Below are 12,785 nucleotides of genomic sequence, written 5' to 3' on the forward strand. Positions count from 1 at the left end.
GTTATATTCTTGTACATACATAGCAGTATAATAGTAGTTATATTCTTGTATATAGGAGCAGTATTATAGTAGTTATATTCTTGTATATAGGGAGCAGTATTATAGTAGTTATATTCTGCTACATGGGGGTAGTTTTGTACTCTTGTTTGTAGGGGAAAAGTATAGTAAACACATTCTAGTTTATAGGAGGCAGTGTTATAGAAGTTACATTCGTGTAAAAGAGTAAAACACAGTCTCATTGACCATATGTTAACTTAGATTCATGGTTATGCCAGGCAACACCACTAGACCCCCTTCTGTTGCCAGGCCCACTTCTGTCCAGTCTGTACAGATATAGATGACTGTATTGCGTAGTCCTGAAGCAGGTAGTATCCCTATGGTGTTTCCTCTGCTCCAGAATTCAGTGCAAATGTATGAAACTCATAGAAAACGTGTTTGTGGTTTGGCAGACAAGGAAATTACTGGTGGGACTAATGAGTGCCTCCTTGCCTGCTAATCTTTTTTTTATTCTTTTACAGTAAATCCCACGAAGCTTTAGCTGCGCTCACATGGCACGTAATCCCTCTGTGTGATCAGCGGCTGCAGGTTTACCTTGTATTTGAGTTTGTATAAACGTCGTCCTCCTTTCCAGCTTTTCATCTGACTTGTAAAAGTTTACATTGATCTTTGGCTGCTTTTATGTTGGATCTAAGGCAGTGGCTGGGGAACCAGCTACCAGTTTCGGGAATTAACTGAGTATCTTTATGTAGTGGTCTGCAGGAGGACCAAACCTAAGTGTAATTGTCAGAGGTCTAGAAGGGGGTGAAGGAAAAAAAATATAGTTCAATAGGACAATTACTCCAAACACTGCTGCAGGTTATGTAAGGTATATTGGACAAAGAAGGAGAGTGATGGAGAGATGCACAGAATGACATGGCCTCCAATTTACCACACCTAAACCTAATTGAAATGGTTTGGAATACATTGGACCACAGTGTGAAGGAAAAGCAGCCAGCAAGTGATCAGCTCAGCATATGCTGCGTTTACACGGAACGATTATCGTGCAAATTCAAACGATAATCGTATGTGTAAGCACAGCGAACGATCAAACGACGAGCGAGAAATCGTTCATTTTGATCTTTCAACAACTTCTTAAATCGTCGTTGATCGTTTGCAAAAAATTCGCAGATCGTTTCGTGTGAACAGTCGTTCGCCGATTTAACCAGTGTGTGAGCTGGACTTAAAGTGACACTGTCACCCCCTTTGTGCATTCTGACATCCCTACACAGATGTAAAGGGTAAATTTAGCGTTTTTCATACCTTATTTTATATCATACGTCATGGTGCTTGTTCAAGTAAAAAGTGTCCTTTTATCAACTGCAGATTGTGTTAAGTGGGCGGGGCCTCACGGCATTAGCGCCACTTAACCCCGCCCACAACACCACAGTTGCCCCCCGCCCCCTCGCCGGCCATTGGAACAGGCTGGCCGAAAGGTCTAGCCCCCACCCCCTTTACGTCAGCCAACCAATGGGCGTCAAGGGGGCATCAACGGTGATGTTGTGGGTGGGGCTAAGTGGCGCTAATAACATGAGGCCCCGCCTACTTAATACAATCTGCAGTTGATAAAAGGACACTTTTTACTTGAACAAGCACCATGACGTATGATATGAAATAAGCTATGAAAAACGCAAAATTTACCCTTTACACCTGTGTAGAGATGTCATAATGCACAAAGGGGGGTGACAGTGTCACTTTAAGTGATCGCAAAACGAATTTTCCATACGATATAGCGTACCGTCTAAACGCCGATCATTATGAAAAAATCGTTACTCCAACATCGTTAATCGTACGATCGGGAGAATTATCGTTTTGTGTAAACGTAGCAATAGCCAAGACCATTGGAAAACCATTCCAGGTGACCACCTTATAAAGCTGATTGTGAGAGAATGCCGAGAGTGCAAAGCTGTCAACAAAGCACTTTTGTTTATTGCTTAATCCCATATGTGTCCTTCATAGCTTCAATACAAATTTACAATGTACAAAATAAAAATACCCATGAACCATTCCAGAATCTTGGCCCATCAGGGATGTTTCCACAAACCTCTTCATTACCCTAGAGCAGTGTTTTTTAACTCTAGTCCTCAGGCCTCACCAACAGGTCATGTTTTGGGGATTTCCTTAGTATTTCACAGGTGATATAATTATACTCAGTGCATCAGGTATTAGCACAGGTGTCTTTTTTATGGCATATCCTGAAAACATGACCTGTTAATGGCCATGAGAACTGGAATTGAAAAGCACTGCCGTAGACCGTCAGGGATCTTACCATAAATTCTTTCAGAACTTTAGTCAATCAGGGATGTTACCACAAATATTTTCAGGGCCCTAGACTACCAGGGATGTTACGATGAAACCTTTACGTACCCTAGACCACCAGAGATGCTATCATGAACCCTTTTTTTGTACCACAGAATATTATGGATGTTACCATTAACCTTTTCATACCCTAAACTACCAGGGATGTTACAATAAACTCTTTCAGTACCCTAGACCATCAGGGATGCTATCATGAACCTCTTTACTACCCTAGACCTCCAAAATAATACATAAAACCCTTTAAGTACCATACACCACCAAACCTCTTTACCACAATTCACCACAAGGAATAAAATATATTAATCTCTATACCAACATGAATATTCTAGTTACCTCTAGATTACCATAGGTCAAGATGAGCGTTTAGCACTTGGGTTGGGAGTATATTGCCAAACCCGAACAGTTCAGCCTCTCCACTCAACACTAGTCAGTGAAGATACCATGTATTAGACTGGTAGTATAATAGGGCTGCATTTTAGGGTCAATATTACAGCTTTATCACTCAGAACTGCCAAGGATCTACTGAACCAAACCTAAATCAGGATTCTATGGAGATCTAAGTTTGGTTCTGTAGAATCGTGGGGGTCTGGGTGCCGCAGCTGTAATATAGACCTTCTTCTGTATGGATCCAAAAACTTGTTAGAGATCAGGCATAGCATTTTATCTTGTTCCCCGAAATCTGATGGGTACCACCACTAAAATAGTATTTTCAGAGCGTCTTATAGGTTCCTCCCTTTGAAATGTCATTATATTCACCTTGGGTATTATAGATGCATGTAATGTATAGATGTATCTACTGTATGTATTCACAGGTGCCTGCATATACTACCATGTTATAGGTGCAGTCAATTAGCCGGACCCAGTGTGGTTTGTATTATGCAATGTTTGCACATCTGTGTTGTCCGCTATATGGGATAATGGCTGCTTGCCGCGGTGATGTATGGTGGCAGCGGTATTATTAATGACTGGTGCATTTTTACCTTTAAAATTTAGGGTTAGTTATTTATTATGTCACAGGACTCTATGCATGATGTATGAAGAGCATAATAATCTATGTGCGTAGGTTTAAAGAATCTATAGTATTTAGCAACATCGAATAGAGTCACTTACTGGTAGCACATAGGACCTTATATACAAGTCGTTAATCACAATCAATACATGAAAAACAGAAAAACTTTGTATAAAAATGAGAAAAAAAAGTTCTATTTTGACTTGCTTTTTTTTTTAACTAATAAATTAATATTGGGTGAAGTGGGATTTCACATTATTAAATTAATTGCTGCAGTATATTGACATGTTAGTCCTTCTTATATCAGGGAACAAAGTTGCTACCAGATGAAAGCTGTTCCTTTAAGATTTATCGGCGAGCAGAGACTGATAAGGGCAAACAGGTAGGTCGATTACCCACAGCCACTAGGATTAGGGACACTAGAGGTCCTCATAGACTTAGACTTTTGTCCAACGAACCCACCGCTCATAGGCTATGTTCACACAACCAATTTCTTCGCATTTCTACGGCCGTTGTTGCCGATTGCACATGATTGCACAATCGGCACATGGTATACGCTCCGGCCGGGACCCCTAGCTGCGCCGCAAGCAACTGATATGTCAGTTTTCTGATCCCGCTATTCAGTAAATAGCGGCCATAGAAAACCCTGTCAGCGCACACTATGAAGCGAGCGGCTGCGGCCGCAAGCTTCATAGCGTGCAGTGGGGAGTTCTGATGCGGGTGCGCATGGATGTGCCCGCATTATAACTCTGCAGGCCGAAAGATCATCTGGATGATCTTTTCAGAGACCGGACACTCCTTGACCTGGCCGGGTCACGGAACGGCCGGTCTCTTACGCCATGTGAACATGGCCATAAGGTGTATGGGGCCATCTAGAACAACCACTGACAAATGATGTTGGTGGTAATAAGGGTCGGCCATGATGGAAAATCATGGCTTACCTCTTTGTGCAGAGACAGATAAGCCACAGCCAGAGCACTGTAACTGCAGCTTACCGCTTCCCCATAGAGAACACAGGAACATTCAGCCATGCCAAACTGTCTTGTGTATGAGGAGGTCAGTGATCAGCACCCGTTTACAGAGCTTTTACAAGGTTCCACAAGTCGTACAGCTCTTTACTGAAATCAGCACAGATTTTATTAGACAGGAGACATGTGGCTGACAGTCTATCATTTTTCAGCAGCCCAGAATGGCCCAATAAGCAACTCCTCATTCATTGGTCCTATTATACAAGGTAATATCGGCCTGTTCTGACAATCGCCCCATGTAATAGGGTCAGTCACAGCTCGCACAGAAACTTTGCAGCAAGTAAACCCCTTAGGCAGATTATAGGTAAGACCCAGGAGCATGTGTCTCCACATTCTTGGTGATCTATGGGACCTCCAGCTTCCATAATGGATCCTAGTCAAGAAGTGGAAAATAGCCACTTATACATGTGGCTTTCTCTTTTCATGCCTTGGGGAGTCACTCGCTTGGCTGGCACCATACCTCCCATAGTCTCGCACGTGCTCACATCTGCTTTGGACGCTTTTTTCTGACCAAATGATAGGTACCTTGGGGTATACTAATGAACCCCAATGTAAGGCAATGGTTTTTCCACCAACAATACTAGCCGCAGTCTGGTATTATATAGACCTTATTATATAGATTTGCATTCAAAGAAAAAAAATTTTTATGTTCAATATTTAATTATCATAATAATAACAACTATTATTTATTATTATTATTATTATTATTATTATTATTTTGTATATCATATTTATTATCATATATTTTAGTTTATTATATTATATACCCAATATTTTTATATTATATTATGTTATAGTTCGAGGAAGATAAAAAAAAAGAAGTACCCAACTATAACTAAAATCAATCTACAAATACAAATGTACTTGTACTAATGCTTAGATACTGTGTATCACATCTGCTGTCAAATAATATAGTATATTTTTTTAACTTGTTTAAGAAATTGTTAAAAAGAAAAAAAGAAAAAGAATGGAAAAGAATGTTTAGCCAAAATGCCCCTATACAGGTACAGTGACCCGTAGATATGGGATAGTACGTTGTGCAATTACTGCCTGTCCGGTCTCTCTTTGTCTTATTTGCACTATAATTACATTAGTGTCTTGTTTACATGACTACTGAGCATGGAGTAAATGAACTTAAAGCGACAGGCAGCTCTATGGTTTTAAGGCCTAAATTATCCTCATTTAAGGAGTGGATTAATGGGCTGTCTCATTGGCATTACAGATGCTGCCATCCGCCCACGAACTGCCAGTGACATACATATGTGTCCTGCGCTCCCGCTGGGTGGAGCGTGGGCGGAAAAATCCATTAAGCCACCAGACCTTTGTTTAAAATCCACTAACAAACCAGCTGCACTTATGGCGCCTGTCACTTACAGATAGGAACCTAGCGCAGCGAAACAAAGTGAGTGTCAGGGAAAAATAATTGTAAGGTGACCACCAAGGCCCCCGACATTCTATCAGCGAGGGGAGACGGTGTCAGGAGTCCGCAGAGACCCCTGCTTGATATACGCCTGCTTTCTAAATTTGATCAGGGTATTGCACTAGTTAGCAATTTTCCGCCACTTTCATAAATCTTGCAAGAATCCGCCAGGGCGCATGGGGATAAGTTCAAGAGGCGACGTGTTCGCTTTGGTAAGGGTCAGTAAGGGGGTTGTTCAACCCTTTAGATGAAACAATATCGCGTTTTGTTATTGCAGAGCTTTGTCTGTTACTTCTGAGGTGGTCACTGGCTGAGGTTGTCGCCTACCACAATGGTTGTGTTTTATTCGGGTAGATGGAGGGGATATGCAACTTACTTACTGTTAGTATTCTAGGTAGCTGAGTGACGCCACATAGGCGCAATGCCCATAGTTATGCGACTGCATCACATCAGTCTACATGATGCAAAGGCGATTCTCTACTGAAACAGCCCTCGATATCCCTAGTCAAGACATGATCCCATTGCTGGTATGGAAGCAGTGTTGTCATCAGGAACATAGGTCACTCCAGCTTTCTTAGAGCGGTAGACAGAAGTCAAAACTGGTTTTGGATTATGGGAAGATTGGTGGCACAGTGGATGGCATGGCTGCTTTATATTGCTAAAGACATGCCCCTTGCACGTACCAATGCCAAACAATCAGACTCAAGCGTGCTTATCTCTACTCAACATAAATCTACAATTTGAACTTCTGCTGTGCACCCTCCTCCATCATCCAACCCACCAGGTACATTCAGATATCAGAATACTCACCTCAAAAACATTCCTACTAGGTTTGGGCCTAGTTACTTAGAACCCAGTATTGGTGTTGCTAGGCAGATCCTCAAGCTATGTCTTACGACACTGGATCCCCGATAATAACGCAGACAACACGGACTCTCAGCAGCTCTAATGTCCCTCTCTGGACCTTGCTGCCCATTGACATCTGCCCCTGGTCAGCCATTCCAGCAGTGCAAGGACGAATGCAAGTGCCGATCGGTGCAGCCAATATTGATACATTTTTCTGCCTGCACAAAAGATGCCACTTCTCGGCTAATTGATGACACTATTACATGGGCCAATTATCATCCAAAGCAGAATTTTTATAACGCTCCGTGTTGGTAATCGGCCCATGTAAAAAAGGTCTTTACACATAGGTAAACCTGCGGGCCGCAGCAGTGATTTTTTTAAATAATGTTAATTTTGTTAATTATGCAGCCCGGGGCGCCCACGGACTGGTAATCTGGCCAGCCCAGCGGGCATTTGCCTAGCTTGCCAGATTACTAGTCCGGGCCTGGTAAACCATACACCTAGGTAAACCTTGCTGACAATATTGCAATTATCTATCTATCTTCTATCTATCTAGTATTTATCTATCTCCTATCTATCGATCTATCTATCTATCTCCTATGTATCTATCTATCTATTAGCACATTAGGAGACACTATAATATTTACCTGTTTATCAATGTATTTATCCAATTACCTATACAATATGTATCTCATAGCTACAGTCTATCTATCTTGTATCTATCTCTCTCTAGGAATTGGCACTTTTCTATACAGGACTTGCATTCGACCTCTTTGGTGCATTAATCCAAGTGCATCATTTCCTGGTGATCTCATAACTTCCTGTTATGCAGCAAACATACTAATGTGTATTTCAGCTGCCGCTGGGCTCACACTGTGTCACTGTTTTTAAGGGTCTTGCGGAAATACCGTTCACATGACGCATAAAAAGATGCACATGAAATTCATACTTCCAGGTATCTATTGTCTCCGGGTGTTTTTATGAGATGATGATTATGTGGGCACGTCTCCAGCTCTGCTCCAGATCCTTTCTCCGCTCCACACTTCCTATTTACCTTGTGTTATTTTCCTTCCTCATAGTATTCTCTAGAAAATATGAGGAACTGATTTTTTTTTCCTTAAAGAGAATGAGTGCTGTTGTATCATCTGAAGGTGATATCAGGGGGGGACATCAGGTGCCAAGGCCCCCGCCCATCACTACAACAAGGTGATCCTCACGTAACCACTGCTATCAGCTTGGTCAGAATGGCCTAGATGGTGGCAATTAGAGATGAGCAAACCTCGAGCACCAAACCCGAACGTTCGGCATTTGATTAGCGGTGGCTGCTGAAGTTGGATAAAGCCCTAAGGCTATGTAGAAATCATGGATATAGTCATTGGCTGTATCCATGTTTTCCAGAAAACCTTAGAGCTTTATCCAACTTCAGCAGCCCCCGCTAATCAAATGTCAAACGATCGGGTTCGGATGGACTTTGCTCATTTCTAGTGGCAATTCATTGTAACAAGCATCTTGCTTTCTCAGTCTAATGAAGCGCCTTATCTCAAAGTCTGTCAACTAGGCAAAAAGTCTTCGCGTTGTAGAGACATGTCTATTGGAGAAGAGCGCAACTTGAGCATTTTCGATTCAGATCATTCAGTATTTGATTACCCGTTGCTGAAGAAGTTTGATGCAGCCCTATGGAGTTTGGGACAACATGGAAACAGCCATAAACCATAGGCTATGGCTGCATCCTTCTTCAACCACCGGTATTCAAATGACAAATGATCAGACTGGAAAATTCTCGAGTTGCGGTCATCTCTAATATCTATCAGCCACAGATCTCTTACCAAGAGGTACACTACCCAAAAGTAGCCTCTGCTTTAATAAAGGAGAGCAGGGGAAGCACCTTTATGCCCTCTTGTGTAATCAGATCTCACCTGTGATTAATGTTGAGCATTTTTCAGGGCTTGAATGCTTGACTTTGGTAACAAACCCCATTAAAATCAATGAGAGATTCGAGCATTTAACCAGGTGTCCCCTGCTTGGTAAAGCAGAAGGTGCCTGGTTAACTAGATGACTAGACTATATGGACCAAGTCGTCTTTTCCTGCCAACAATCTTCTATGTAATTAGAAGGAAAAATATTTATAGGTATAACTGATGGCCGAACGTTATTGAACATTACTGAACGTGTATGGCCGCCCGAGCACCAAGCTCAATCAAGCACCCCGATGCTCAACTACGACATGCTTGCTCAACACTACCTGTAATCATTACATACCTGCCTGACCCATAACTGCTGGACGATATTTACAGGAATCCCACATTTCTATCTGGGTGTATTATTTTTTTATTATTATTATTTTTATGATTTTTTTTTTCTTGCCATTGAGTGTATATTACGCTTCTTCTTGAATAGCAGTTACAATAAGGGATTTTGCCATAGACCAGATGATGAGGGAATATGAATATTTTGTCTTATAACTGAGAACACAGAATGTCTCAGTCTTAACCTCACAGTAACATGGACTTCCTTGTCCTCTATTATTGTGTCACCATAGCTTCATGTCAACAATGTATTTTTGTCAACTGATTTGCCAAACCTGTAGCGTCCTCAGAGCCCGGTGACTCACAACAACAGGAAACTATCACAATATGTTATTAAGGTTTTTTGGGGGGTGATCAAGGTCGTAGTTATAGGAAATACTTAACACTTCCAATTATGGTTATTGTGCTGTTCTGTGGATCAGACGGAGGCTCGTATTGTTCTCTCTCTTTAGAGGCTGTTTCTGCATTAGGTTCTTAAGGTTTGTACAGTAAGAGCCTGAAATTTTAACTATAAGAAAAAGAAAAATTTAATGGATGGCAAAAGGGGATGATACAGTCAATGGGACTAAGTAACAGTATGAGTATTTTTTCTATCTGCGCTCAGGGGGCATATATATATATATATATATATATATATACACTCACGGCCACTTTATTAGGTACACCTGTCCAACTGCACGTTACCACTTAATTTCTAATCAGCTAATCACATGGCGGCAATTCAGTGCATTTAGGCATGTAGACATGGTCAAGACAATCCCCTGCAGTTCAAACCGAGCATCAGTATGGGGAAGAAAGGTGATTTGAGTGCCTTTGAACGTGGCATGGTTGTTGGTGCCAGAAGGGCTGGTCTGAGTATTTCAGAAACTGCTGAACTACTGGGATTTTCACGCACAACCATCTCTAGGGTTTACAGAGAATGGTCCGAAAAAGAAAAAACATCCAGTGAGCGGCAGTTCTGTGGGCGGAAATGCCTTGTTGATGCCAGAGGTCAGAGGAGAATGGGCAGACTGGTTCGAGCTGATAGAAAGGCAACTGTGACTCAAATAGTCAACCGTTACAACCAAGGTAGGCAGAAGAGCATCTCTGAATGCACAGTACGTCCAACTTTGAGGCAGATGGGCTACAGCAGCAGAAGACCACACCGGGTGCCACTCCTTTCAACTAAGAACAGGAAACTGAGGCTACAATTTGCACAAGCTCATCGCAATTGGACAGTAGAAGATTGGAAAAACGTTGCCTGGTCTGATGAGTCTTGATTTCTGCTGCGACATTCGGATGGTAGGGTCAGAATTTGGCGTCAACAACATGAAAGCATGGATCCATCCTGCCTTGTATCAACGGTTCAGGCTGGTGGTGGTGGTGTCATGGTGTGGGGAATATTTTCTTGGCACTCTTTGGGCCCCTTGGTACCAATTGAGCATCGTTGCAATGCCACAGCCTACCTGAGTATTGTTGCTGACCATGTCCATCCCTTTATGACCACAATGTACCCAACATCTGATGGCTACTTTCAGCAGGATAATGCGCCATGTCATAAAGCTAGAATCATCTCAGACTGGTTTCTTGAACATGACAATGAGTTCACTGTACTCAAATGGCCTCCACAGTCACCAGATCTCAATCCAATAGAGCATCTTTGGGATGTGATGGAACGGGAGATTCGCATCACGGATGTGCAGCCGACAAATCTGCGGCAACTGTGTGATGCCATCATGTCAATATGGACCAAAATCTCTGAGGAATGCTTCCAGCACCTTGTTGTATCTATGCCACAAAGAATTGAGGCAGTTCTGAAGGCAAAAGGGGGTCCAACCCGTTACTAGCAAGATGTACCTAATAAAGTGGCCGGTGAGTGTATATATATATATATATATATATATATATATATATATATACTATACTCGCTTTCCTCATACTCCCACCATCACTGCTGTCTTATATCAGTGTCAGCACAAGGACCTTCCCACTCAGCCAATCAATGGTCACAGCAGTGTCCTGCTTTCACCACTGATTGGCTGAGTGAAAGGTCCTTGTTCTGGCATCAGCACAAGGAAGTGCTCACAGCAGGCACCGAACTGACAATGGAAGAATGAGGAGGGTAAGTATGTCATCTGTGACGAACTGACTTTTTATTGCTTAATTGCATCTAAAATAAAGAATGAACCAACTTACATACATATATACATGTACATATACATATATCTGGAAGGTCAGCATAAAGAAGGGAAGAGAAAGACGGAATTAATATATGATCACAAATTCAGACAACATAGGGGTTTGCTTGTAGTCTGTAACCATGACAACACATAGGTCTGCATGGGAGCTGTATATACAAAATTAGGGGTTTTTTTTTATTGAAATGCCCATACCCCCCCCCCCAAAAAAAAATATATATATATATTTGCGAAAGAAATCAATGTAAAATTATATCATAAATAAAATTGTGATGTTTCAGCCACCTCTCTCAACCATTTTCAAGCTTGCAAATGGCCACAAGAGGCGGTTGAAACATCGCAATTTTATTTATGGGACAAATTCACGTTGATTTCTTCACAAAGAATCAAGTAATGCTGGTTCATCCTTGCATAGCTGTGGACCCATATCTAAAGGTCTTACCTGCTGTCATTGTGAAACTATGAAGTAGTGCTGCTCTCATCCGGAACAATCTATCTATTTCATATCTATCTATCTATCTATCTATCTCCTATCTATCTGTCTATTTTAGACCTATTAGTGTTACTAATACAATTTCAAATCATTTATTCATTTTTTTATTATTTTCAGATAAAATTACAGTCATTGTTGCATTTTTACATGTTATACAGCACATACATGTCATATATTTTGTGGTACACTAAAATGCGTTAAGTGACCCCACTGTACATGAACATACATCGTCAGAGAGAAGCATACATTCATATATAACACGACACATAAGCATGCATACATTACAATATACAAATTACCTCACAAACCTGCACACTTTTCTCTGGAAGTTGTACTAGTCCTGATAACCAGGAAATCAGTTTGTTCAAGCACCAGTGATCGTGGATCAATAAAGTCCATTGTTCTATTAAAGTCTTTTTTTTTTTCAGTTCAAATTGAGCCAGATCAGGGCCATACATATGGTGCAGTAATTAAGAAACTAAATATTGAGTAAATCTATCACCAAAAAACATAAAATGAATACTTCCGGTAACCCTTGTAGAATGTATAGTTGCATCCTACTTTTTCCCTTTTATGTACATTCTAACAGTTATTTACATATTCAGCATATGGTGCAAACGGTTAATACATGTAACAATTACTTAATTATTTAAAGCATGGGTTCCTCTTCACACCTATGATAAATAGACCATAGACTTATCGGTGCAGTAAACAGAGCCTTAAAGGGGTATTCCCATCTCAAGTAGTCATGCCCTATTGACAGTATACAGAGGATAGGGCATAGCTAAGAGATTGCAACAGTCCAGTCGCTGGGGCCCGCACAATATCGTGTATGGGGACCCTAAACTCCTTGCAGAATGGAGCGGCCGGCAATTTGCAGGTGAAAACTACCAGTAAATACAAGTGGATATTATTTGTTAATAAGGTTTTATACAAGCCGTAACCAGTAGAGAGTAAACTTTTTATTCAGATTACTTTCTGTGAACTGTAAACTATTTTTTAGAACTGTAAACCCATTCTTTAGGATCACTATGCTACATTCACATCAAAATTAATGTAGCATATCATGATACTTGTATTGCACATCTTATTAAAAAAAAAAAAAAGTAGAACATAGTAGTAGTGCAGGTCCTACATCTTGACATCCTTTA

The sequence above is a fragment of the Dendropsophus ebraccatus genome, chromosome 6 (genome assembly GCF_027789765.1).
Source record: "Dendropsophus ebraccatus isolate aDenEbr1 chromosome 6, aDenEbr1.pat, whole genome shotgun sequence".
NCBI lineage: Eukaryota > Metazoa > Chordata > Amphibia > Anura > Hylidae > Dendropsophus > Dendropsophus ebraccatus.